Source organism: Haemaphysalis longicornis, unplaced genomic scaffold, assembly GCF_048455015.1.
Source record: "Haemaphysalis longicornis isolate Haplotype H1 unplaced genomic scaffold, Haemaphysalis longicornis Haplotype H1 scaffold_13, whole genome shotgun sequence".
Classification (NCBI taxonomy): domain Eukaryota; kingdom Metazoa; phylum Arthropoda; class Arachnida; order Ixodida; family Ixodidae; genus Haemaphysalis; species Haemaphysalis longicornis.
The window spans coordinates 48,400,594-48,425,251 of record NW_027526233.1 but is presented as its reverse complement, the minus strand read 5'-3'; the positions used below and the strand labels follow the sequence as shown (position 1 = coordinate 48,425,251).

At 50.3% G+C, this 24,658-nt stretch overlaps 5 non-coding genes across 5 annotated transcripts; all 5 read right to left on the bottom strand.

Annotated features, from left to right (window-relative positions):
* Positions 1-4,099: 4,099 nt before the first annotated feature.
* On the bottom strand, positions 4,100-4,171 carry Trnak-uuu (transfer RNA lysine (anticodon UUU)). Its single transcript has one exon. It is a non-coding gene; the product is annotated as a tRNA-Lys (tRNA).
* Positions 4,172-8,319: 4,148 nt separating this feature from the next.
* Positions 8,320-8,391, bottom strand: Trnak-uuu (transfer RNA lysine (anticodon UUU)). Its single transcript has one exon. It is a non-coding gene; the product is annotated as a tRNA-Lys (tRNA).
* Positions 8,392-12,539: 4,148 nt separating this feature from the next.
* On the bottom strand, positions 12,540-12,611 carry Trnak-uuu (transfer RNA lysine (anticodon UUU)). Its single transcript has one exon. It is a non-coding gene; the product is annotated as a tRNA-Lys (tRNA).
* Positions 12,612-16,759: 4,148 nt separating this feature from the next.
* On the bottom strand, positions 16,760-16,831 carry Trnak-uuu (transfer RNA lysine (anticodon UUU)). Its single transcript has one exon. It is a non-coding gene; the product is annotated as a tRNA-Lys (tRNA).
* Positions 16,832-20,978: 4,147 nt separating this feature from the next.
* On the bottom strand, positions 20,979-21,050 carry Trnak-uuu (transfer RNA lysine (anticodon UUU)). Its single transcript has one exon. It is a non-coding gene; the product is annotated as a tRNA-Lys (tRNA).
* Between the last annotated feature and the right edge of the window lie 3,608 nt (positions 21,051-24,658).

Genomic DNA, 24,658 nt, shown 5'->3' with positions numbered 1-24,658 from the left:
ATCTGACGCTTGAGGGTGGTAGCCAGCGCCACTCAGACTACACAAAGCGGACCTTCTTTTCCTCCCCCGGAGTGTTGCGCGAACGTCTACAGCCTGTCATAAGCGGGTAACTGGCGGGAAACCCTCTTATGCTACCTTGGCATCAAGGCAGCCAGAAACGAGGCCCACGCTAGGCTTAGGCATGATACTAGGGTTTGGAAATAAGTGGCTCGTTAGGGAATACAGAAAGGAATGCCGGCACTCTACAACGCCAAAGAAGGCTTAGGGGAATGGTTAGACATTTTCGTTACTATTATTGATGTTACATTATTTTTTTATTATTATTACTATAGAAAGAAAGCAAGAAAAACACGAGCCCCGATTGGGGACCGAACCCACTCCTTTCGATTAGATCTCGAATGCCTTACCAATTCTGCTATATGGGAGATGTGTTCTGCTTCACTTTCTGGGGTATTTATATTTTCTACAACTGTATCTGACGCTTGAGGGTGGCTACCAGCGCCACTCAGACTACACGGGGAGCAGGGGTCCTGTTTTTCAACGCCCGGGGCGTGACGCGAACGTCTACAGCCTGTTATAAGCGGGTAACTGGCGGGAAACCCTCTTATGCTACCTTGACATCAAGGCTACCACAACGGAGGCCCTCGCTAAGCTTTCGCACTATAAAAGGGTTTGGAAATAAGGAGCTCGTTAGGAAATACAGAAAGAAATGGCGGCAGTCTAAAACGCCAAACGAGGCATAGGAGAATGGTTAGAGATTTTTTACCGTTAGTGACGTTACATTATTTTTTTAATATATTACGTAAGAAAGAAAGAAAGAAAAACACGCGTCCAGAGTGGGGACCGAACCCACGCCTTTCGATTATATCTCGAATGCCTTACCAATGCGCCTATCTTGGCGACTGGGTTCTGCTTCACTTTCTGGGGTACTTATATTTCCTACAACTGTATCTGACGCTTGAGGGTGTAGCCAGCGCCACTCAGAGTACACGGGGAGAAGGGGACCTTCTTTTCAACCCCCGGTGCGCGACTCGAACGTCTACAGCCTGTTATAAGCGGGTAACTGGCGGGAAACCCTCTTATGCTACCTTGGCATCAAGGCTACCACAACGGAGGCCCTCGCTAAGCTTTCGCACTATAAAAGGGTTTGGAAATAAGGAGCTCGTTAGGAAATACAGAAAGAAATGCCGGCAGTCTAAAACGCCAAAGGAGGCATAGGAGAATGGTTAGAGATTTTTTTACCGTCAGTGACGTTACATTATTTTTTAATATGATTACGTAGGAAAGAAAGAAAGAAAAAATTTCCCCCGCACTTCCCCGTGGGGGAGAGTGTGTAAGTGCGAATGCACTGTTGTTAATTTGTGGATTAAAGAGTCGAGGAGTAGAAAGAGTATGTACAGTATACGACGCGCGCCAACGCTAGTAGTCACTGCGAGGAGATAGGAGGAGGAGAGCAGGGCCCGCAGTTTACGGCTAGGAGAGAGGGGAGGGGAGAAGCGCACCGCCGCGAGGCCGCCGCGGCTGCCCGCGCGCTGGTCCGCGCTCACCGCCGGAGCACCGTCGATGCGCGCACCATCACGTCTCACGCTCCGTTACCACACGCGCGCGCCGTTGCTATGCACACGCTCCCCTCCGCTCCGCGCCGTTGCTAGGGGGAGGAGGCGCGCGCGATAACACCTGTGAGGAGCGCGGACATCGCCGGTGGACGCGTGATTCAGGGTCGCTTAAGAAGTGCATCGCACTTAAAACACGCGCCCAGAGTGGGGACCGAACCCACGCCTTTTGATTATATCTCGAATGCCTTACCAATGCGGCTATATTGGCGACTGGGTTCTCCTTCACTTTCTGGGGTACTTATATATCCTACAACTGTATCTCAGGCTTGAGGGTGGTAGCCAGCACCACTCAGACTACACGGGGAGAAGGGGACCTTCTTTTCAACCCCCGGGGCGTGACGCGAACGTCTACAGCCTGTCATAAGCGTGTAACTGGCGGGAAACACTGTTATGCTACATTGGTATCAAGGCTTCCAGAACCGAGGCCCTCCCAAAGCTTTCGCACGATAATAAGGTTTGGAAAAAAGCGGCTCGTTAGGAAATACAGAGAGAAATACCGGCAGTCTAAAACGCCAAAAGAGGCATAAGGGAATGATTAGACATTTTTTACCGTTACTGATGTTAAATTTTTTTATTATTATTACGTGAGAAAGAAAGAAAGGAAAACACGAGCACTGAGTGGGGACCGAACCCACGCCTTTCGAATAAATCTCGAATGCCTTACCAATTCGGCTATCTGGGCGACTGTGTTCTTCACTTTCTGGGGTATTTATATTTCCTACAACCGTATCTGACGCTTGAAGGTGGTAGCCAGCGCCACTCAGACTACATGGGGAGAAGGGGACCTTCTTTTCAACCCCCGGTGCGCGACTCGAACGTCTACAGCCTGTCATAAGCGGGTAACTGGCGGGAAACCCTCTTATGCTACCTTGGCATCAAGGCTACCATACCGGGAGCCCTCGCTAAGCTTTCGCACTATAAAAGGGTTTGGAAATAAGGAGCTCGTTAGGAAATACAGAAAGAAATGCCGGCAGTCTAAAACGCCAAAGGAGGCATAGGAGAATGGTTAGAGATTTTTTTACCGTTAGTGACGTTACATTATTTTTTAATATGATTACGTAGGAAAGAAAGAAAGAAAAAAATTCCCCCGCACTTCCCCGTGGGGGAGAGTGTGTAAGTACGAATGCACTGTTGTTAATTTGTGGATTAAAGAGTCGAGGAGTAGAAAGAGTATGTACAGTATACGAGGCGCGCCAACGCTAGTAGTCACTGCGAGGAGATAGGAGGAGGAGAGCAGGGCCCGCAGTTTACGGCGAGGAGAGAGGGGAGAGGAGGAGCGCACCGCCGCGAGGCCGCCGCGGCTGCCCGCGCGCTGGCCCGCGCTCACCGCCGGAGCGCCGTCGATGCGCGCGCCATCACGTCTCGCGCTCCGTTACTACACGCGCGCGCCGTTGCTATGCACACGCTCCCCTCCGCTCCGCGCCGTTGCTAGGGGCGAGGAGGCGCGCGCGATAACACCTGTGAGGAGCGCGGACATCGCCGGTGGACGCGTGATTCAGGGTCGCTTAAGAAGTGCATCGCACTTAAAACACGCGCCCAGAGTGGGGACCGAACCCACGCCTTTCGATTATATCTCGAATGCCTTACCAATGCGGCTATATTGGCGACTGGGTTGTCCTTCACTTTCTGGGGTACTTATATATCCTACAACTGTATCTCAGGCTTGAGGGTGGTAGCCAGCACCACTCAGACTACACGGGGAGAAGGGGACCTTCTTTTCAACCCCCGGGGCGTGACGCGAACGTCTACAGCCTGTCATAAGTGTGTAACTGGCGGGAAACCCTGTTATGCTACATTGGCATCAAGGCTGCCAGAACCGAGGCCCTCCCAAAGCTTTCGCACGATAATAAGGTTTGGAAAAAAGCGGCTCGTTAGGAAATACAGAAAGAAATGCCGGCAGTCTAAAACGCCAAAGGCGGCATAAGGGAATGATTAGACATTTTTTACCGTTACTGATGTTAAATTTTTTTATTATTATTACGTGAGAAAGAAAGAAAGAAAAACACGCGCACTGAGTGGGGACCGAACCCACGGCTTTCGATTAAATCTCGAATGCCTTACCAATTCGGCTATCTGGGTGACTGTGTTCTCCTTCACTTTCTGTGGTATTTATATTTCCTACAACTGTATCTGACGCTTGAGGGTGCGAGCCAGCGCTAGTAAGACTACATGGATGGAAGGGGACCTTCTTTTCAACCCCTGGGGTGCGACGCGAACGTCTACTGCCTGTCATAAGCGGGTAACTGGCGGGAAAACCCCATATGCTACCTTGGCATCAAGGCTGCCAGAACCGAGGCCCTCGCTACGCTTTCGCACGATAATAGGGTTTGAAAAATAAAGGGCTCGTTAGGAAATACAGAAAGAAATGCCAGCAGTTTACAACGCCAAAGAAGGCATAAGGGATTGGTTAGACATTTTTGTTAACGTTAGTGACGTTACATCATTTTTTATTATTATTACGTGAGAAAAATGAAAGAAAAACATGCCCAGAGTGGGGACCGAACCCACGCCTTTCGATTAAATCTCGAATGCCTTACCAATTGGGCTATCTCGGCGACTGTGTTTTCTTTCACTTTCTGGGGTATTTATATTTCCTACAACTGTATCTGACGCTTGAGGGTGGTAGCCAGCGCCACTCAGACTACACAAAGCGGACCTTCTTTTCCTCCCCCGGAGTGTTGCGCGAACGTCTACAGCCTGTCATAAGCGGGTAACTGGCGGGAAACCCTCTTATGCTACCTTGGCATCAAGGCAGCCAGAAACGAGGCCCACGCTAGGCTTAGGCATGATACTAGGGTTTGGAAATAAGTGGCTCGTTAGGGAATACAGAAAGGAATGCCGGCACTCTACAACGCCAAAGAAGGCTTAGGGGAATGGTTAGACATTTTCGTTACTATTATTGATGTTACATTATTTTTTTATTATTATTACTATAGAAAGAAAGCAAGAAAAACACGAGCCCCGATTGGGGACCGAACCCACTCCTTTCGATTAGATCTCGAATGCCTTACCAATTCTGCTATATGGGAGATGTGTTCTGCTTCACTTTCTGGGGTATTTATATTTTCTACAACTGTATCTGACGCTTGAGGGTGGCTACCAGCGCCACTCAGACTACACGGGGAGCAGGGGTCCTGTTTTTCAACGCCCGGGGCGTGACGCGAACGTCTACAGCCTGTTATAAGCGGGTAACTGGCGGGAAACCCTCTTATGCTACCTTGACATCAAGGCTACCACAACGGAGGCCCTCGCTAAGCTTTCGCACTATAAAAGGGTTTGGAAATAAGGAGCTCGTTAGGAAATACAGAAAGAAATGGCGGCAGTCTAAAACGCCAAACGAGGCATAGGAGAATGGTTAGAGATTTTTTACCGTTAGTGACGTTACATTATTTTTTTAATATATTACGTAAGAAAGAAAGAAAGAAAAACACGCGTCCAGAGTGGGGACCGAACCCACGCCTTTCGATTATATCTCGAATGCCTTACCAATGCGCCTATCTTGGCGACTGGGTTCTGCTTCACTTTCTGGGGTACTTATATTTCCTACAACTGTATCTGACGCTTGAGGGTGTAGCCAGCGCCACTCAGAGTACACGGGGAGAAGGGGACCTTCTTTTCAACCCCCGGTGCGCGACTCGAACGTCTACAGCCTGTTATAAGCGGGTAACTGGCGGGAAACCCTCTTATGCTACCTTGGCATCAAGGCTACCACAACGGAGGCCCTCGCTAAGCTTTCGCACTATAAAAGGGTTTGGAAATAAGGAGCTCGTTAGGAAATACAGAAAGAAATGCCGGCAGTCTAAAACGCCAAAGGAGGCATAGGAGAATGGTTAGAGATTTTTTTACCGTCAGTGACGTTACATTATTTTTTAATATGATTACGTAGGAAAGAAAGAAAGAAAAAATTTCCCCCGCACTTCCCCGTGGGGGAGAGTGTGTAAGTGCGAATGCACTGTTGTTAATTTGTGGATTAAAGAGTCGAGGAGTAGAAAGAGTATGTACAGTATACGACGCGCGCCAACGCTAGTAGTCACTGCGAGGAGATAGGAGGAGGAGAGCAGGGCCCGCAGTTTACGGCTAGGAGAGAGGGGAGGGGAGAAGCGCACCGCCGCGAGGCCGCCGCGGCTGCCCGCGCGCTGGTCCGCGCTCACCGCCGGAGCACCGTCGATGCGCGCACCATCACGTCTCACGCTCCGTTACCACACGCGCGCGCCGTTGCTATGCACACGCTCCCCTCCGCTCCGCGCCGTTGCTAGGGGGAGGAGGCGCGCGCGATAACACCTGTGAGGAGCGCGGACATCGCCGGTGGACGCGTGATTCAGGGTCGCTTAAGAAGTGCATCGCACTTAAAACACGCGCCCAGAGTGGGGACCGAACCCACGCCTTTTGATTATATCTCGAATGCCTTACCAATGCGGCTATATTGGCGACTGGGTTCTCCTTCACTTTCTGGGGTACTTATATATCCTACAACTGTATCTCAGGCTTGAGGGTGGTAGCCAGCACCACTCAGACTACACGGGGAGAAGGGGACCTTCTTTTCAACCCCCGGGGCGTGACGCGAACGTCTACAGCCTGTCATAAGCGTGTAACTGGCGGGAAACACTGTTATGCTACATTGGTATCAAGGCTTCCAGAACCGAGGCCCTCCCAAAGCTTTCGCACGATAATAAGGTTTGGAAAAAAGCGGCTCGTTAGGAAATACAGAGAGAAATACCGGCAGTCTAAAACGCCAAAAGAGGCATAAGGGAATGATTAGACATTTTTTACCGTTACTGATGTTAAATTTTTTTATTATTATTACGTGAGAAAGAAAGAAAGGAAAACACGAGCACTGAGTGGGGACCGAACCCACGCCTTTCGAATAAATCTCGAATGCCTTACCAATTCGGCTATCTGGGCGACTGTGTTCTTCACTTTCTGGGGTATTTATATTTCCTACAACCGTATCTGACGCTTGAAGGTGGTAGCCAGCGCCACTCAGACTACATGGGGAGAAGGGGACCTTCTTTTCAACCCCCGGTGCGCGACTCGAACGTCTACAGCCTGTCATAAGCGGGTAACTGGCGGGAAACCCTCTTATGCTACCTTGGCATCAAGGCTACCATACCGGGAGCCCTCGCTAAGCTTTCGCACTATAAAAGGGTTTGGAAATAAGGAGCTCGTTAGGAAATACAGAAAGAAATGCCGGCAGTCTAAAACGCCAAAGGAGGCATAGGAGAATGGTTAGAGATTTTTTTACCGTTAGTGACGTTACATTATTTTTTAATATGATTACGTAGGAAAGAAAGAAAGAAAAAAATTCCCCCGCACTTCCCCGTGGGGGAGAGTGTGTAAGTACGAATGCACTGTTGTTAATTTGTGGATTAAAGAGTCGAGGAGTAGAAAGAGTATGTACAGTATACGAGGCGCGCCAACGCTAGTAGTCACTGCGAGGAGATAGGAGGAGGAGAGCAGGGCCCGCAGTTTACGGCGAGGAGAGAGGGGAGAGGAGGAGCGCACCGCCGCGAGGCCGCCGCGGCTGCCCGCGCGCTGGCCCGCGCTCACCGCCGGAGCGCCGTCGATGCGCGCGCCATCACGTCTCGCGCTCCGTTACTACACGCGCGCGCCGTTGCTATGCACACGCTCCCCTCCGCTCCGCGCCGTTGCTAGGGGCGAGGAGGCGCGCGCGATAACACCTGTGAGGAGCGCGGACATCGCCGGTGGACGCGTGATTCAGGGTCGCTTAAGAAGTGCATCGCACTTAAAACACGCGCCCAGAGTGGGGACCGAACCCACGCCTTTCGATTATATCTCGAATGCCTTACCAATGCGGCTATATTGGCGACTGGGTTGTCCTTCACTTTCTGGGGTACTTATATATCCTACAACTGTATCTCAGGCTTGAGGGTGGTAGCCAGCACCACTCAGACTACACGGGGAGAAGGGGACCTTCTTTTCAACCCCCGGGGCGTGACGCGAACGTCTACAGCCTGTCATAAGTGTGTAACTGGCGGGAAACCCTGTTATGCTACATTGGCATCAAGGCTGCCAGAACCGAGGCCCTCCCAAAGCTTTCGCACGATAATAAGGTTTGGAAAAAAGCGGCTCGTTAGGAAATACAGAAAGAAATGCCGGCAGTCTAAAACGCCAAAGGAGGCATAAGGGAATGATTAGACATTTTTTACCGTTACTGATGTTAAATTTTTTTATTATTATTACGTGAGAAAGAAAGAAAGAAAAACACGCGCACTGAGTGGGGACCGAACCCACGGCTTTCGATTAAATCTCGAATGCCTTACCAATTCGGCTATCTGGGTGACTGTGTTCTCCTTCACTTTCTGTGGTATTTATATTTCCTACAACTGTATCTGACGCTTGAGGGTGCGAGCCAGCGCTAGTAAGACTACATGGATGGAAGGGGACCTTCTTTTCAACCCCTGGGGTGCGACGCGAACGTCTACTGCCTGTCATAAGCGGGTAACTGGCGGGAAAACCCCATATGCTACCTTGGCATCAAGGCTGCCAGAACCGAGGCCCTCGCTACGCTTTCGCACGATAATAGGGTTTGAAAAATAAAGGGCTCGTTAGGAAATACAGAAAGAAATGCCAGCAGTTTACAACGCCAAAGAAGGCATAAGGGATTGGTTAGACATTTTTGTTAACGTTAGTGACGTTACATCATTTTTTATTATTATTACGTGAGAAAAATGAAAGAAAAACATGCCCAGAGTGGGGACCGAACCCACGCCTTTCGATTAAATCTCGAATGCCTTACCAATTGGGCTATCTCGGCGACTGTGTTTTCTTTCACTTTCTGGGGTATTTATATTTCCTACAACTGTATCTGACGCTTGAGGGTGGTAGCCAGCGCCACTCAGACTACACAAAGCGGACCTTCTTTTCCTCCCCCGGAGTGTTGCGCGAACGTCTACAGCCTGTCATAAGCGGGTAACTGGCGGGAAACCCTCTTATGCTACCTTGGCATCAAGGCAGCCAGAAACGAGGCCCACGCTAGGCTTAGGCATGATACTAGGGTTTGGAAATAAGTGGCTCGTTAGGGAATACAGAAAGGAATGCCGGCACTCTACAACGCCAAAGAAGGCTTAGGGGAATGGTTAGACATTTTCGTTACTATTATTGATGTTACATTATTTTTTTATTATTATTACTATAGAAAGAAAGCAAGAAAAACACGAGCCCCGATTGGGGACCGAACCCACTCCTTTCGATTAGATCTCGAATGCCTTACCAATTCTGCTATCTGGGAGATGTGTTCTGCTTCACTTTCTGGGGTATTTATATTTTCTACAACTGTATCTGACGCTTGAGGGTGGCTACCAGCGCCACTCAGACTACACGGGGAGCAGGGGTCCTGTTTTTCAACGCCCGGGGCGTGACGCGAACGTCTACAGCCTGTTATAAGCGGGTAACTGGCGGGAAACCCTCTTATGCTACCTTGACATCAAGGCTACCACAACGGAGGCCCTCGCTAAGCTTTCGCACTATAAAAGGGTTTGGAAATAAGGAGCTCGTTAGGAAATACAGAAAGAAATGGCGGCAGTCTAAAACGCCAAACGAGGCATAGGAGAATGGTTAGAGATTTTTTACCGTTAGTGACGTTACATTATTTTTTTAATATATTACGTAAGAAAGAAAGAAAGAAAAACACGCGTCCAGAGTGGGGACCGAACCCACGCCTTTCGATTATATCTCGAATGCCTTACCAATGCGCCTATCTTGGCGACTGGGTTCTGCTTCACTTTCTGGGGTACTTATATTTCCTACAACTGTATCTGACGCTTGAGGGTGTAGCCAGCGCCACTCAGAGTACACGGGGAGAAGGGGACCTTCTTTTCAACCCCCGGTGCGCGACTCGAACGTCTACAGCCTGTTATAAGCGGGTAACTGGCGGGAAACCCTCTTATGCTACCTTGGCATCAAGGCTACCACAACGGAGGCCCTCGCTAAGCTTTCGCACTATAAAAGGGTTTGGAAATAAGGAGCTCGTTAGGAAATACAGAAAGAAATGCCGGCAGTCTAAAACGCCAAAGGAGGCATAGGAGAATGGTTAGAGATTTTTTTACCGTCAGTGACGTTACATTATTTTTTAATATGATTACGTAGGAAAGAAAGAAAGAAAAAATTTCCCCCGCACTTCCCCGTGGGGGAGAGTGTGTAAGTGCGAATGCACTGTTGTTAATTTGTGGATTAAAGAGTCGAGGAGTAGAAAGAGTATGTACAGTATACGACGCGCGCCAGCGCTAGTAGTCACTGCGAGGAGATAGGAGGAGGAGAGCAGGGCCCGCAGTTTACGGCTAGGAGAGAGGGGAGAGGAGAAGCGCACCGCCGCGAGGCCGCCGCGGCTGCCCGCGCGCTGGTCCGCGCTCACCGCCGGAGCACCGTCGATGCGCGCACCATCACGTCTCGCGCTCCGTTACCACACGCGCGCGCCGTTGCTATGCACACGCTCCCCTCCGCTCCGCGCCGTTGCTAGGGGGAGGAGGCGCGCGCGATAACACCTGTGAGGAGCGCGGACATCGCCGGTGGACGCGTGATTCAGGGTCGCTTAAGAAGTGCATCGCACTTAAAACACGCGCCCAGAGTGGGGACCGAACCCACGCCTTTTGATTATATCTCGAATGCCTTACCAATGCGGCTATATTGGCGACTGGGTTCTCCTTCACTTTCTGGGGTACTTATATAACCTACAACTGTATCTCAGGCTTGAGGGTGGTAGCCAGCACCACTCAGACTACACGGGGAGAAGGGGACCTTCTTTTCAACCCCCGGGGCGTGACGCGAACGTCTACAGCCTGTCATAAGCGTGTAACTGGCGGGAAACACTGTTATGCTACATTGGTATCAAGGCTTCCAGAACCGAGGCCCTCCCAAAGCTTTCGCACGATAATAAGGTTTGGAAAAAAGCGGCTCGTTAGGAAATACAGAGAGAAATACCGGCAGTCTAAAACGCCAAAAGAGGCATAAGGGAATGATTAGACATTTTTTACCGTTACTGATGTTAAATTTTTTTATTATTATTACGTGAGAAAGAAAGAAAGGAAAACACGAGCACTGAGTGGGGACCGAACCCACGCCTTTCGAATAAATCTCGAATGCCTTACCAATTCGGCTATCTGGGCGACTGTGTTCTTCACTTTCTGGGGTATTTATATTTCCTACAACCGTATCTGACGCTTGAAGGTGGTAGCCAGCGCCACTCAGACTACATGGGGAGAAGGGGACCTTCTTTTCAACCCCCGGTGCGCGACTCGAACGTCTACAGCCTGTCATAAGCGGGTAACTGGCGGGAAACCCTCTTATGCTACCTTGGCATCAAGGCTACCATACCGGGAGCCCTCGCTAAGCTTTCGCACTATAAAAGGGTTTGGAAATAAGGAGCTCGTTAGGAAATACAGAAAGAAATGCCGGCAGTCTAAAACGCCAAAGGAGGCATAGGAGAATGGTTAGAGATTTTTTTACCGTTAGTGACGTTACATTATTTTTTAATATGATTACGTAGGAAAGAAAGAAAGAAAAAAATTCCCCCGCACTTCCCCGTGGGGGAGAGTGTGTAAGTACGAATGCACTGTTGTTAATTTGTGGATTAAAGAGTCGAGGAGTAGAAAGAGTATGTACAGTATACGAGGCGCGCCAACGCTAGTAGTCACTGCGAGGAGATAGGAGGAGGAGAGCAGGGCCCGCAGTTTACGGCGAGGAGAGAGGGGAGAGGAGGAGCGCACCGCCGCGAGGCCGCCGCGGCTGCCCGCGCGCTGGCCCGCGCTCACCGCCAGAGCGCCATCGATGCGCGCGCCATCACGTCTCGCGCTCCGTTACTACACGCGCGCGCCGTTGCTATGCACACGCTCCCCTCCGCTCCGCGCCGTTGCTAGGGGCGAGGAGGCGCGCGCGATAACACCTGTGAGGAGCGCGGACATCGCCGGTGGACGCGTGATTCAGGGTCGCTTAAGAAGTGCATCGCACTTAAAACACGCGCCCAGAGTGGGGACCGAACCCACGCCTTTCGATTATATCTCGAATGCCTTACCAATGCGGCTATATTGGCGACTGGGTTGTCCTTCACTTTCTGGGGTACTTATATATCCTACAACTGTATCTCAGGCTTGAGGGTGGTAGCCAGCACCACTCAGACTACACGGGGAGAAGGGGACCTTCTTGTCAACCCCCGGGGCGTGACGCGAACGTCTACAGCCTGTCATAAGTGTGTAACTGGCGGGAAACCCTGTTATGCTACATTGGCATCAAGGCTGCCAGAACCGAGGCCCTCCCAAAGCTTTCGCACGATAATAAGGTTTGGAAAAAAGCGGCTCGTTAGGAAATACAGAAAGAAATGCCGGCAGTCTAAAACGCCAAAGGAGGCATAAGGGAATGATTAGACATTTTTTACCGTTACTGATGTTAAATTTTTTTATTATTATTACGTGAGAAAGAAAGAAAGAAAAACACGCGCACTGAGTGGGGACCGAACCCACGGCTTTCGATTAAATCTCGAATGCCTTACCAATTCGGCTATCTGGGTGACTGTGTTCTCCTTCACTTTCTGTGGTATTTATATTTCCTACAACTGTATCTGACGCTTGAGGGTGCGAGCCAGCGCTAGTAAGACTACATGGATGGAAGGGGACCTTCTTTTCAACCCCTGGGGTGCGACGCGAACGTCTACTGCCTGTCATAAGCGGGTAACTGGCGGGAAAACCCCATATGCTACCTTGGCATCAAGGCTGCCAGAACCGAGGCCCTCGCTACGCTTTCGCACGATAATAGGGTTTGAAAAATAAAGGGCTCGTTAGGAAATACAGAAAGAAATGCCAGCAGTTTACAACGCCAAAGAAGGCATAAGGGATTGGTTAGACATTTTTGTTAACGTTAGTGACGTTACATCATTTTTTATTATTATTACGTGAGAAAAATGAAAGAAAAACATGCCCAGAGTGGGGACCGAACCCACGCCTTTCGATTAAATCTCGAATGCCTTACCAATTGGGCTATCTCGGCGACTGTGTTTTCTTTCACTTTCTGGGGTATTTATATTTCCTACAACTGTATCTGACGCTTGAGGGTGGTAGCCAGCGCCACTCAGACTACACAAAGCGGACCTTCTTTTCCTCCCCCGGAGTGTTGCGCGAACGTCTACAGCCTGTCATAAGCGGGTAACTGGCGGGAAACCCTCTTATGCTACCTTGGCATCAAGGCAGCCAGAAACGAGGCCCACGCTAGGCTTAGGCATGATACTAGGGTTTGGAAATAAGTGGCTCGTTAGGGAATACAGAAAGGAATGCCGGCACTCTACAACGCCAAAGAAGGCTTAGGGGAATGGTTAGACATTTTCGTTACTATTATTGATGTTACATTATTTTTTTATTATTATTACTATAGAAAGAAAGCAAGAAAAACACGAGCCCCGATTGGGGACCGAACCCACTCCTTTCGATTAGATCTCGAATGCCTTACCAATTCTGCTATCTGGGAGATGTGTTCTGCTTCACTTTCTGGGGTATTTATATTTTCTACAACTGTATCTGACGCTTGAGGGTGGCTACCAGCGCCACTCAGACTACACGGGGAGCAGGGGTCCTGTTTTTCAACGCCCGGGGCGTGACGCGAACGTCTACAGCCTGTTATAAGCGGGTAACTGGCGGGAAACCCTCTTATGCTACCTTGACATCAAGGCTACCACAACGGAGGCCCTCGCTAAGCTTTCGCACTATAAAAGGGTTTGGAAATAAGGAGCTCGTTAGGAAATACAGAAAGAAATGCCGGCAGTCTAAAACGCCAAACGAGGCATAGGAGAATGGTTAGAGATTTTTTACCGTTAGTGACGTTACATTATTTTTTTAATATATTACGTAAGAAAGAAAGAAAGAAAAACACGCGTCCAGAGTGGGGACCGAACCCACGCCTTTCGATTATATCTCGAATGCCTTACCAATGCGCCTATCTTGGCGACTGGGTTCTGCTTCACTTTCTGGGGTACTTATATTTCCTACAACTGTATCTGACGCTTGAGGGTGTAGCCAGCGCCACTCAGAGTACACGGGGAGAAGGGGACCTTCTTTTCAACCCCCGGTGCGCGACTCGAACGTCTACAGCCTGTTATAAGCGGGTAACTGGCGGGAAACCCTCTTATGCTACCTTGGCATCAAGGCTACCACAACGGAGGCCCTCGCTAAGCTTTCGCACTATAAAAGGGTTTGGAAATAAGGAGCTCGTTAGGAAATACAGAAAGAAATGCCGGCAGTCTAAAACGCCAAAGGAGGCATAGGAGAATGGTTAGAGATTTTTTTACCGTCAGTGACGTTACATTATTTTTTAATATGATTACGTAGGAAAGAAAGAAAGAAAAAATTTCCCCCGCACTTCCCCGTGGGGGAGAGTGTGTAAGTGCGAATGCACTGTTGTTAATTTGTGGATTAAAGAGTCGAGGAGTAGAAAGAGTATGTACAGTATACGACGCGCGCCAACGCTAGTAGTCACTGCGAGGAGATAGTAGGAGGAGAGCAGGGCCCGCAGTTTACGGCTAGGAGAGAGGGGAGGGGAGAAGCGCACCGCCGCGAGGCCGCCGCGGCTGCCCGCGCGCTGGTCCGCGCTCACCGCCGGAGCACCGTCGATGCGCGCACCATCACGTCTCGCGCTCCGTTACCACACGCGCGCGCCGTTGCTATGCACACGCTCCCCTCCGCTCCGCGCCGTTGCTAGGGGGAGGAGGCGCGCGCGATAACACCTGTGAGGAGCGCGGACATCGCCGGTGGACGCGTGATTCAGGGTCGCTTAAGAAGTGCATCGCACTTAAAACACGCGCCCAGAGTGGGGACCGAACCCACGCCTTTTGATTATATCTCGAATGCCTTACCAATGCGGCTATATTGGCGTATGGGTTCTCCTTCACTTTCTGGGGTACTTATATATCCTACAACTGTATCTCAGGCTTGAGGGTGGTAGCCAGCACCACTCAGACTACACGGGGAGAAGGGGACCTTCTTTTCAACCCCCGGGGCGTGACGCGAACGTCTACAGCCTGTCATAAGCGTGTAACTGGCGGGAAACACTGTTATGCTACATTGGTATCAAGGCTTCCAGAACCGAGGCCCTCCCAAAGCTTTCGCACGATAATAAGGTTTGGAAAAAAGCGGCTCGTTAGGAAATACAGAGAGAAATACCGGCAGTCTAAAACGCCAAAAGAGGCATAAGGGAATGATTAGACATTTTTTACCGTTACTGATGTTAAATTTTTTTATTATTATTACGTGAGAAAGAAAGAAAGGAAAACACGAGCACTGAGTGGGGACCGAACCCACGCCTTTCGAATAAATCTCGAATGCCTTACCAATTCGGCTATCTGGGCGACTGTGTTCTTCACTTTCTGGGGTATTTATATTTCCTACAACCGTATCTGACGCTTGAAGGTGGTAGCCAGCGCCACTCAGACTACATGGGGAGAAGGGGACCTTCTTTTCAACCCCCGGTGCGCGACTCGAACGTCTACAGCCTGTCATAAGCGGGTAACTGGCGGGAAACCCTCTTATGCTACCTTGGCATCAAGGCTACCATACCGGGAGCCCTCGCTAAGCTTTCGCACTATAAAAGGGTTTGGAAATAAGGAGCTCGTTAGGAAATACAGAAAGAAATGCCGGCAGTCTAAAACGCCAAAGGAGGCATAGGAGAATGGTTAGAGATTTTTTTACCGTTAGTGACGTTACATTATTTTTTAATATGATTACGTAGGAAAGAAAGAAAGAAAAAAATTCCCCCGCACTTCCCCGTGGGGGAGAGTGTGTAAGTACGAATGCACTGTTGTTAATTTGTGGATTAAAGAGTCGAGGAGTAGAAAGAGTATGTACAGTATACGAGGCGCGCCAACGCTAGTAGTCACTGCGAGGAGATAGGAGGAGGAGAGCAGGGCCCGCAGTTTACGGCGAGGAGAGAGGGGAGAGGAGGAGCGCACCGCCGCGAGGCCGCCGCGGCTGCCCGCGCGCTTGCCCGCGCTCACCGCCGGAGCGCCGTCGATGCGCGCGCCATCACGTCTCGCGCTCCGTTACTACACGCGCGCGCCGTTGCTATGCACACGCTCCCCTCCGCTCCGCGCCGTTGCTAGGGGCGAGGAGGCGCGCGCGATAACACCTGTGAGGAGCGCGGACATCGCCGGTGGACGCGTGATTCAGGGTCGCTTAAGAAGTGCATCGCACTTAAAACACGCGCCCAGAGTGGGGACCGAACCCACGCCTTTCGATTATATCTCGAATGCCTTACCAATGCGGCTATATTGGCGCCTGGGTTGTCCTTCACTTTCTGGGGTACTTATATATCCTACAACTGTATCTCAGGCTTGAGGGTGGTAGCCAGCACCACTCAGACTACACGGGGAGAAGGGGACCTTCTTTTCAACCCCCGGGGCGTGACGCGAACGTCTACAGCCTGTCATAAGTGTGTAACTGGCGGGAAACCCTGTTATGCTACATTGGCATCAAGGCTGCCAGAACCGAGGCCCTCCCAAAGCTTTCGCACGATAATAAGGTTTGGAAAAAAGCGGCTCGTTAGGAAATACAGAAAGAAATGCCGGCAGTCTAAAACGCCAAAGGAGGCATAAGGGAATGATTAGACATTTTTTACCGTTACTGATGTTAAATTTTTTTATTATTATTACGTGAGAAAGAAAGAAAGAAAAACACGCGCACTGAGTGGGGACCGAACCCACGGCTTTCGATTAAATCTCGAATGCCTTACCAATTCGGCTATCTGGGTGACTGTGTTCTCCTTCACTTTCTGTGGTATTTATATTTCCTACAACTGTATCTGACGCTTGAGGGTGCGAGCCAGCGCTAGTAAGACTACATGGATGGAAGGGGACCTTCTTTTCAACCCCTGGGGTGCGACGCGAACGTCTACTGCCTGTCATAAGCGGGTAACTGGCGGGAAAACCCCATATGCTACCTTGGCATCAAGGCTGCCAGAACCGAGGCCCTCGCTACGCTTTCGCACGATAATAGGGTTTGAAAAATAAAGGGCTCGTTAGGAAATACAGAAAGAAATGCCAGCAGTTTACAACGCCAAAGAAGGCATAAGGGATTGGTTAGACATTTTTGTTAACGTTAGTGACGTTACATCATTTTTTATTATTATTACGTGAGAAAAATGAAAGAAAAACATGCCCAGAGTGGGGACCGAACCCACGCCTTTCGATTAAATCTCGAATGCCTTACCAATTGGGCTATCTCGGCGACTGTGTTTTCTTTCACTTTCTGGGGTATTTATATTTCCTACAACTGTATCTGACGCTTGAGGGTGGTAGCCAGCGCCACTCAGACTACACAAAGCGGACCTTCTTTTCCTCCCCGGAGTGTTGCGCGAACGTCTACAGCCTGTCATAAGCGGGTAACTGGCGGGAAACCCTCTTATGCTACCTTGGCATCAAGGCAGCCAGAAACGAGGCCCACGCTAGGCTTAGGCATGATACTAGGGTTTGGAAATAAGTGGCTCGTTAGGGAATACAGAAAGGAATGCCGGCACTCTACAACGCCAAAGAAGGCTTAGGGGAATGGTTAGACATTTTCGTTACTATTATTGATGTTACATTATTTTTTTATTATTATTACTATAGAAAGAAAGCAAGAAAAACACGAGCCCCGATTGGGGACCGAACCCACTCCTTTCGATTAGATCTCGAATGCCTTACCAATTCTGCTATCTGGGAGATGTGTTCTCCTTCACTTTCTGGGGTATTTATATTTTCTACAACTGTATCTGACGCTTGAGGGTGGCTACCAGCGCCACTCAGACTACACGGGGAGCAGGGGTCCTGTTTTTCAACGCCCGGGGCGTGACGCGAACGTCTACAGCCTGTTATAAGCGGGTAACTGGCGGGAAACCCTCTTATGCTACCTTGACATCAAGGCTACCACAACGGAGGCCCTCGCTAAGCTTTCGCACTATAAAAGGGTTTGGAAATAAGGAGCTCGTTAGGAAATACAGAAAGAAATGCCGGCAGTCTAAAACGCCAAACGAGGCATAGGAGAATGGTTAGAGATTTTTTACCGTTAGTGACGTTACATTATTTTTTTAATATATTACGTAAGAAAGAAAGAAAGAAAAACACGCGTCCAGAGTGGGGACCGAACTCACGCCTTTCGATTATATCTCGAATGCCTTACCAATGCGCCTATCTTGGCGACTGGGTTCTGCTTCACTTTCTGGGGTACTTATATATCCTACAACTCTATCTGACGCTTGAGGGTGTAGCCAGCGCCACTCAGAGTACACGGGGAGAAGGGGACCTTCTTTTCACCCCCCGGTGCGCGACTCGAACGTCTACAGCCTGTTATAAGCGGGTAACTGGCGGGAAACCCTCTTATGCTACCTTGGCATCAAGGCTACCACAACGGAGGCCCTCGCTAAGCTTTCGCACTATAAAAGGGTTTGGAAATAAGGAGCTCGTTAGGAAATACAGAAAGAAATGCCGGCAGTCTAAAACGCCAAAGGAGGCATAGGAGAATGGTTAGAGATTTTTTTACCGTCAGTGACGTTACATTATTTTTTAATATGATTACGTAGGAAAGAAAGAAAGAAAAAATGTCCCCCGCACTTCCCCGTGGGGGAGAGTGTGTAAGTGCGAATGCACTGTTGTTAATTTGTGGATTAAAGAGTCGAGGAGTAGAAAGAGTATGTACAGTATACGACGCGCGCCAACGCTAGTAGTCACTGCGAGGAGATAGGAGGAGGAGAGCAGGGCCCGCAGTTTACGGCTAGGAGAGAGGGGAGGGGAGAAGCGCACCGCCGCGAGGCCGCCGCGGCTGCCCGCGCGCTGGTCCGCGCTCACCGCCGGAGCACCGTCGATGCGCGCACCATCACGTCTCGCGCTCCGTTACCACACGCGCGCGCCGTTGCTATGCACACGCTCCCCTCCGCTCCGCGCCGTTGCTAGGGGGAGGAGGCGCGCGCGATAACACCTGTGAGGAGCGCGGACATCGCCGGTGGACGCGTGATTCAGGGTCGCTTAAGAAGTGCATCGCACTTAAAACACGCGCCCAGAGTGGGGACCGAACCCACGCCTTTTGATTATATCTCGAATGCCTTACCAATGCGGCTATATTGGCGACTGGGTTCTCCTTCACTTTCTGGGGTACTTATATATCCTACAACTGTATCTCAGGCTTGAGGGTGGTAGCCAGCACCACTCAGACTACACGGGGAGAAGGGGACCTTCTTTTCAACCCCCGGGGCGTGACGCGAACGTCTACAGCCTGTCATAAGCGTGTAACTGGCGGGAAACACTGTTATGCTACATTGGTATCAAGGCTTCCAGAACCGAGGCCCTCCCAAAGCTTTCGCACGATAATAAGGTTTGGAAAAAAGCGGCTCGTTAGGAAATACAGAGAGAAATACCGGCAGTCTAAAACGCCAACAGAGGCATAAGGGAATGATTAGACATTTTTTACCGTTACTGATGTTAAATTTTTTTATTATTATTACGTGAGAAAGAAAGAAAGGAAAACACGAGCACTGAGTGGGGACCGAACCCACGCCTTTCGAATAAATCTCGAATGCCTTACCAATTCGGCTATCTGGGCGACTGTGTTCTTCACTTTCTGGGGTATTTATATTTCCTACAACCGTATCTGACGCTTGAAGGTGGTAGCCAGCGCCACTCAGACTACATGGGGAGAAGGGGACCTTCTTTTCAACCCCCGGTGCGCGACTCGAACGTCTACAGCCTGTCATAAGCGGGTAACTGGCGGGAAACCCTCTTATGCTACCTTGGCATCAAGGCTACCATACCGGGAGCCCTCGCTAAGCTTTCGCACTATAAAAGGGTTTGGAAATAAGGAGCTCGTTAGGAAATACAGAAAGAAATGCCGGCAGTCTAAAACGCCAAAGGAGGCATAGGAGAATGGTTAGAGATTTTTTTACCGTTAGTGACGTTACATTATTTTTTAATATGATTACGTAGGAAAGAAAGAAAGAAAAAAATTCCCCCGCACTTCCCCGTGGGGGAGAGTGTGCAAGTACGAATGCACTGTTGTTAATTTGTGGATTAAAGAGTCGAGGAGTAGAAAGAGTATGTACAGTATACGAGGCGCGCCAACGCTAGTAGTCACTGCGAGGAGATAGGAGGAGGAGAGCAGGGCCCGCAGTTTACGGCGAGGAGAGAGGGGAGAGGAGGAGCGCACCGCCGCGAGGCCGCCGCGGCTGCCCGCGCGCTGGCCCGCGCTCACCGCCGGAGCGCCATCGATGCGCGCGCCATCACGTCTCGCGCTCCGTTACTACACGCGCGCGCCGTTGCTATGCACACGCTCCCCTCCGCTCCGCGCCGTTGCTAGGGGCGAGGAGGCGCGCGCGATAACACCTGTGAGGAGCGCGGACATCGCCGGTGGACGCGTGATTCAGGGTCGCTTAAGAAGTGCATCGCACTTAAAACACGCGCCCAGAGTGGGGACCGAACCCACGCCTTTCGATTATATCTCGAATGCCTTACCAATGCGGCTATATTGGCGACTGGGTTGTCCTTCACTTTCTGGGGTACTTATATTTCCTACAACTGTATCTCAGGCTTGAGGGTGGTAGCCAGCACCACTCAGACTACACGGGGAGAAGGGGACCTTCTTTTCAACCCCCGGGGCGTGACGCGAACGTCTACAGCCTGTCATAAGTGTGTAACTGGCGGGAAACCCTGTTATGCTACATTGGCATCAAGGCTGCCAGAACCGAGGCCCCCCCAAAGCTTTCGCACGATAATAAGGTTTGGAAAAAAGCGGCTCGTTAGGAAATACAGAAAGAAATGCCGGCAGTCTAAAACGCCAAAGGAGGCATAAGGGAATGATTAGACATTTTTTACCGTTACTGATGTTAAATTTTTTTATTATTATTACATGAGAAAGAAAGAAAGAAAAACACGCGCACTGAGTGGGGACCGAACCCACGGCTTTCGATTAAATCTCGAATGCCTTACCAATTCGGCTATCTGGGTGACTGTGTTCTCCTTCACTTTCTGTGGTATTTATATTTCCTACAACTGTATCTGACGCTTGAGGGTGCGAGCCAGCGCTAGTAAGACTACATGGATGGAAGGGGACCTTCTTTTCAACCCCTGGGGTGCGACGCGAACGTCTACTGCCTGTCATAAGCGGGTAACTGGCGGGAAAACCCCATATGCTACCTTGGCATCAAGGCTGCCAGAACCGAGGCCCTCGCTACGCTTTCGCACGATAATAGGGTTTGAAAAATAAAGGGCTCGTTAGGAAATACAGAAAGAAATGCCAGCAGTTTACAACGCCAAAGAAGGCATAAGGGATTGGTTAGACATTTTTGTTAACGTTAGTGACGTTACATCATTTTTTATTATTATTACGTGAGAAAAATGAAAGAAAAACATGCCCAGAGTGGGGACCGAACCCACGCCTTTCGATTAAATCTCGAATGCCTTACCAATTGGGCTATCTCGGCGACTGTGTTTTCTTTCACTTTCTGGGGTATTTATATTTCCTACAACTGTATCTGACGCTTGAGGGTGGTAGCCAGCGCCACTCAGACTACACAAAGCGGACCTTCTTTTCCTCCCCCGGAGTGTTGCGCGAACGTCTACAGCCTGTCATAAGCGGGTAACTGGCGGGAAACCCTCTTATGCTACCTTGGCATCAAGGCAGCCAGAAACGAGGCCCACGCTAGGCTTAGGCATGATACTAGGGTTTGGAAATAAGTGGCTCGTTAGGGAATACAGAAAGGAATGCCGGCACTCTACAACGCCAAAGAAGGCTTAGGGGAATGGTTAGACATTTTCGTTACTATTATTGATGTTACATTATTTTTTTATTATTATTACTATAGAAAGAAAGCAAGAAAAACACGAGCCCCGATTGGGGACCGAACCCACTCCTTTCGATTAGATCTCGAATGCCTTACCAATTCTGCTATCTGGGAGATGTGTTCTGCTTCACTTTCTGGGGTATTTATATTTTCTACAACTGTATCTGACGCTTGAGGGTGGCTACCAGCGCCACTCAGACTACACGGGGAGCAGGGGTCCTGTTTTTCAACGCCCGGGGCGTGACGCGAACGTCTACAGCCTGTTATAAGCGGGTAACTGGCGGGAAACCCTCTTATGCTACCTTGACATCAAGGCTACCACAACGGAGGCCCTCGCTAAGCTTTCGCACTATAAAAGGGTTTGGAAATAAGGAGCTCGTTAGGAAATACAGAAAGAAATGCCGGCAGTCTAAAACGCCAAACGAGGCATAGGAGAATGGTTAGAGATTTTTTACCGTTAGTGACGTTACATTATTTTTTTAATATATTACGTAAGAAAGAAAGAAAGAAAAACACGCGTCCAGAGTGGGGACCGAACCCACGCCTTTCGATTATATCTCGAATGCCTTACCAATGCGCCTATCTTGGCGACTGGGTTCTGCTTCACTTTCTGGGGTACTTATATTTCCTACAACTGTATCTGACGCTTGAGGGTGTAGCCAGCGCCACTCAGAGTACACGGGGAGAAGGGGACCTTCTTTTCAACCCCCGGTGCGCGACTCGAACGTCTACAGCCTGTTATAAGCGGGTAACTGGCGGGAAACCCTCTTATGCTACCTTGGCATCAAGGCTACCACAACGGAGGCCCTCGCTAAGCTTTCGCACTATAAAAGGGTTTGGAAATAAGGAGCTCGTTAGGAAATACAGAAAGAAATGCCGGCAGTCTAAAACGCCAAAGGAGGCATAGGAGAATGGTTAGAGATTTTTTTACCGTCAGTGACGTTACATTATTTTTTAATATGATTACGTAGGAAAGAAAGAAAGAAAAAATTTCCCCCGCACTTCCCCGTGGGGGAGAGTGTGTAAGTGCGAATGCACTGTTGTTAATTTGTGGATTAAAGAGTCGAGGAGTAGAAAGAGTATGTACAGTATACGACGCGCGCCAGCGCTAGTAGTCACTGCGAGGAGATAGGAGGAGGAGAGCAGGGCCCGCAGTTTACGGCTAGGAGAGAGGGGAGAGGAGAAGCGCACCGCCGCGAGGCCGCCGCGGCTGCCCGCGCGCTGGTCCGCGCTCACCGCCGGAGCACCGTCGATGCTTGCACCATCACGTCTCGCGCTCCGTTACCACACGCGCGCGCCGTTGCTATGCACACGCTCCCCTCCGCTCCGCGCCGTTGCTAGGGGCGAGGAGGCGCGCGCGATAACACCTGTGAGGAGCGCGGACATCGCCGGTGGACGCGTGATTCAGGGTCGCTTAAGAAGTGCATCGCACTTAAAACACGCGCCCAGAGTGGGGACCGAACCCACGCCTTTTGATTATATCTCGAATGCCTTACCAATGCGGCTATATTGGCGACTGGGTTCTCCTTCACTTTCTGGGGTACTTATATATCCTACAACTGTATCTCAGGCTTGAGGGTGGTAGCCAGCACCACTCAGACTACACGGGGAGAAGGGGACCTTCTTTTCAACCCCCGGGGCGTGACGCGAACGTCTACAGCCTGTCATAAGCGTGTAACTGGCGGGAAACACTGTTATGCTACATTGGTATCAAGGCTTCCAGAACCGAGGCCCTCCCAAAGCTATCGCACGATAATAAGGTTTGGAAAAAAGCGGCTCGTTAGGAAATACAGAGAGAAATACCGGCAGTCTAAAACGCCAAAAGAGGCATAAGGGAATGATTAGACATTTTTTACCGTTACTGATGTTAAATTTTTTTATTATTATTACGTGAGAAAGAAAGAAAGGAAAACACGAGCACTGAGTGGGGACCGAACCCACGCCTTTCGAATAAATCTCGAATGCCTTACCAATTCGGCTATCTGGGCGACTGTGTTCTTCACTTTCTGGGGTATTTATATTTCCTACAACCGTATCTGACGCTTGAAGGTGGTAGCCAGCGCCACTCAGACTACATGGGGAGAAGGGGACCTTCTTTTCAACCCCCGGTGCGCGACTCGAACGTCTACAGCCTGTCATAAGCGGGTAACTGGCGGGAAACCCTCTTATGCTACCTTGGCATCAAGGCTACCATACCGGGAGCCCTCGCTAAGCTTTCGCACTATAAAAGGGTTTGGAAATAAGGAGCTCGTTAGGAAATACAGAAAGAAATGCCGGCAGTCTAAAACGCCAAAGGAGGCATAGGAGAATGGTTAGAGATTTTTTTACCGTTAGTGACGTTACATTATTTTTAAATATGATTACGTAGGAAAGAAAGAAAGAAAAAAATTCCTCCGCACTTCCCCGTGGGGGAGAGTGTGTAAGTACGAATGCACTGTTGTTAATTTGTGGATTAAAGAGTCGAGGAGTAGAAAGAGTATGTACAGTATACGAGGCGCGCCAACGCTAGTAGTCACTGCGAGGAGATAGGAGGAGGAGAGCAGGGCCCGCAGTTTACGGCGAGGAGAGAGGGGAGAGGAGGAGCGCACCGCCGCGAGGCCGCCGCGGCTGCCCGCGCGCTGGCCCGCGCTCACCGCCGGAGCGCCATCGATGCGCGCGCCATCACGTCTCGCGCTCCGTTACTACACGCGCGCGCCGTTGCTATGCACACGCTCCCCTCCGCTCCGCGCCGTTGCTAGGGGCGAGGAGGCGCGCGCGATAACACCTGTGAGGAGCGCGGACATCGCCGGTGGACGCGTGATTCAGGGTCGCTTAAGAAGTGCATCGCACTTAAAACACGCGCCCAGAGTGGGGACCGAACCCACGCCTTTCGATTATATCTCGAATGCCTTACCAATGCGGCTATATTGGCGACTGGGTTGTCCTTCACTTTCTGGGGTACTTATATATCCTACAACTGTATCTCAGGCTTGAGGGTGGTAGCCAGCACCACTCAGACTACACGGGGAGAAGGGGACCTTTTCAACCCCCGGGGCGTGACGCGAACGTCTACAGCCTGTCATAAGTGTGTAACTGGCGGGAAACCCTGTTATGCTACATTGGCATCAAGGCTGCCAGAACCGAGGCCCTCCCAAAGCTTTCGCACGATAATAAGGTTTGGAAAAAAGCGGCTCGTTAGGAAATACAGAAAGAAATGCCGGCAGTCTAAAACGCCAAAGGAGGCATAAGGGAATGATTAGACATTTTTT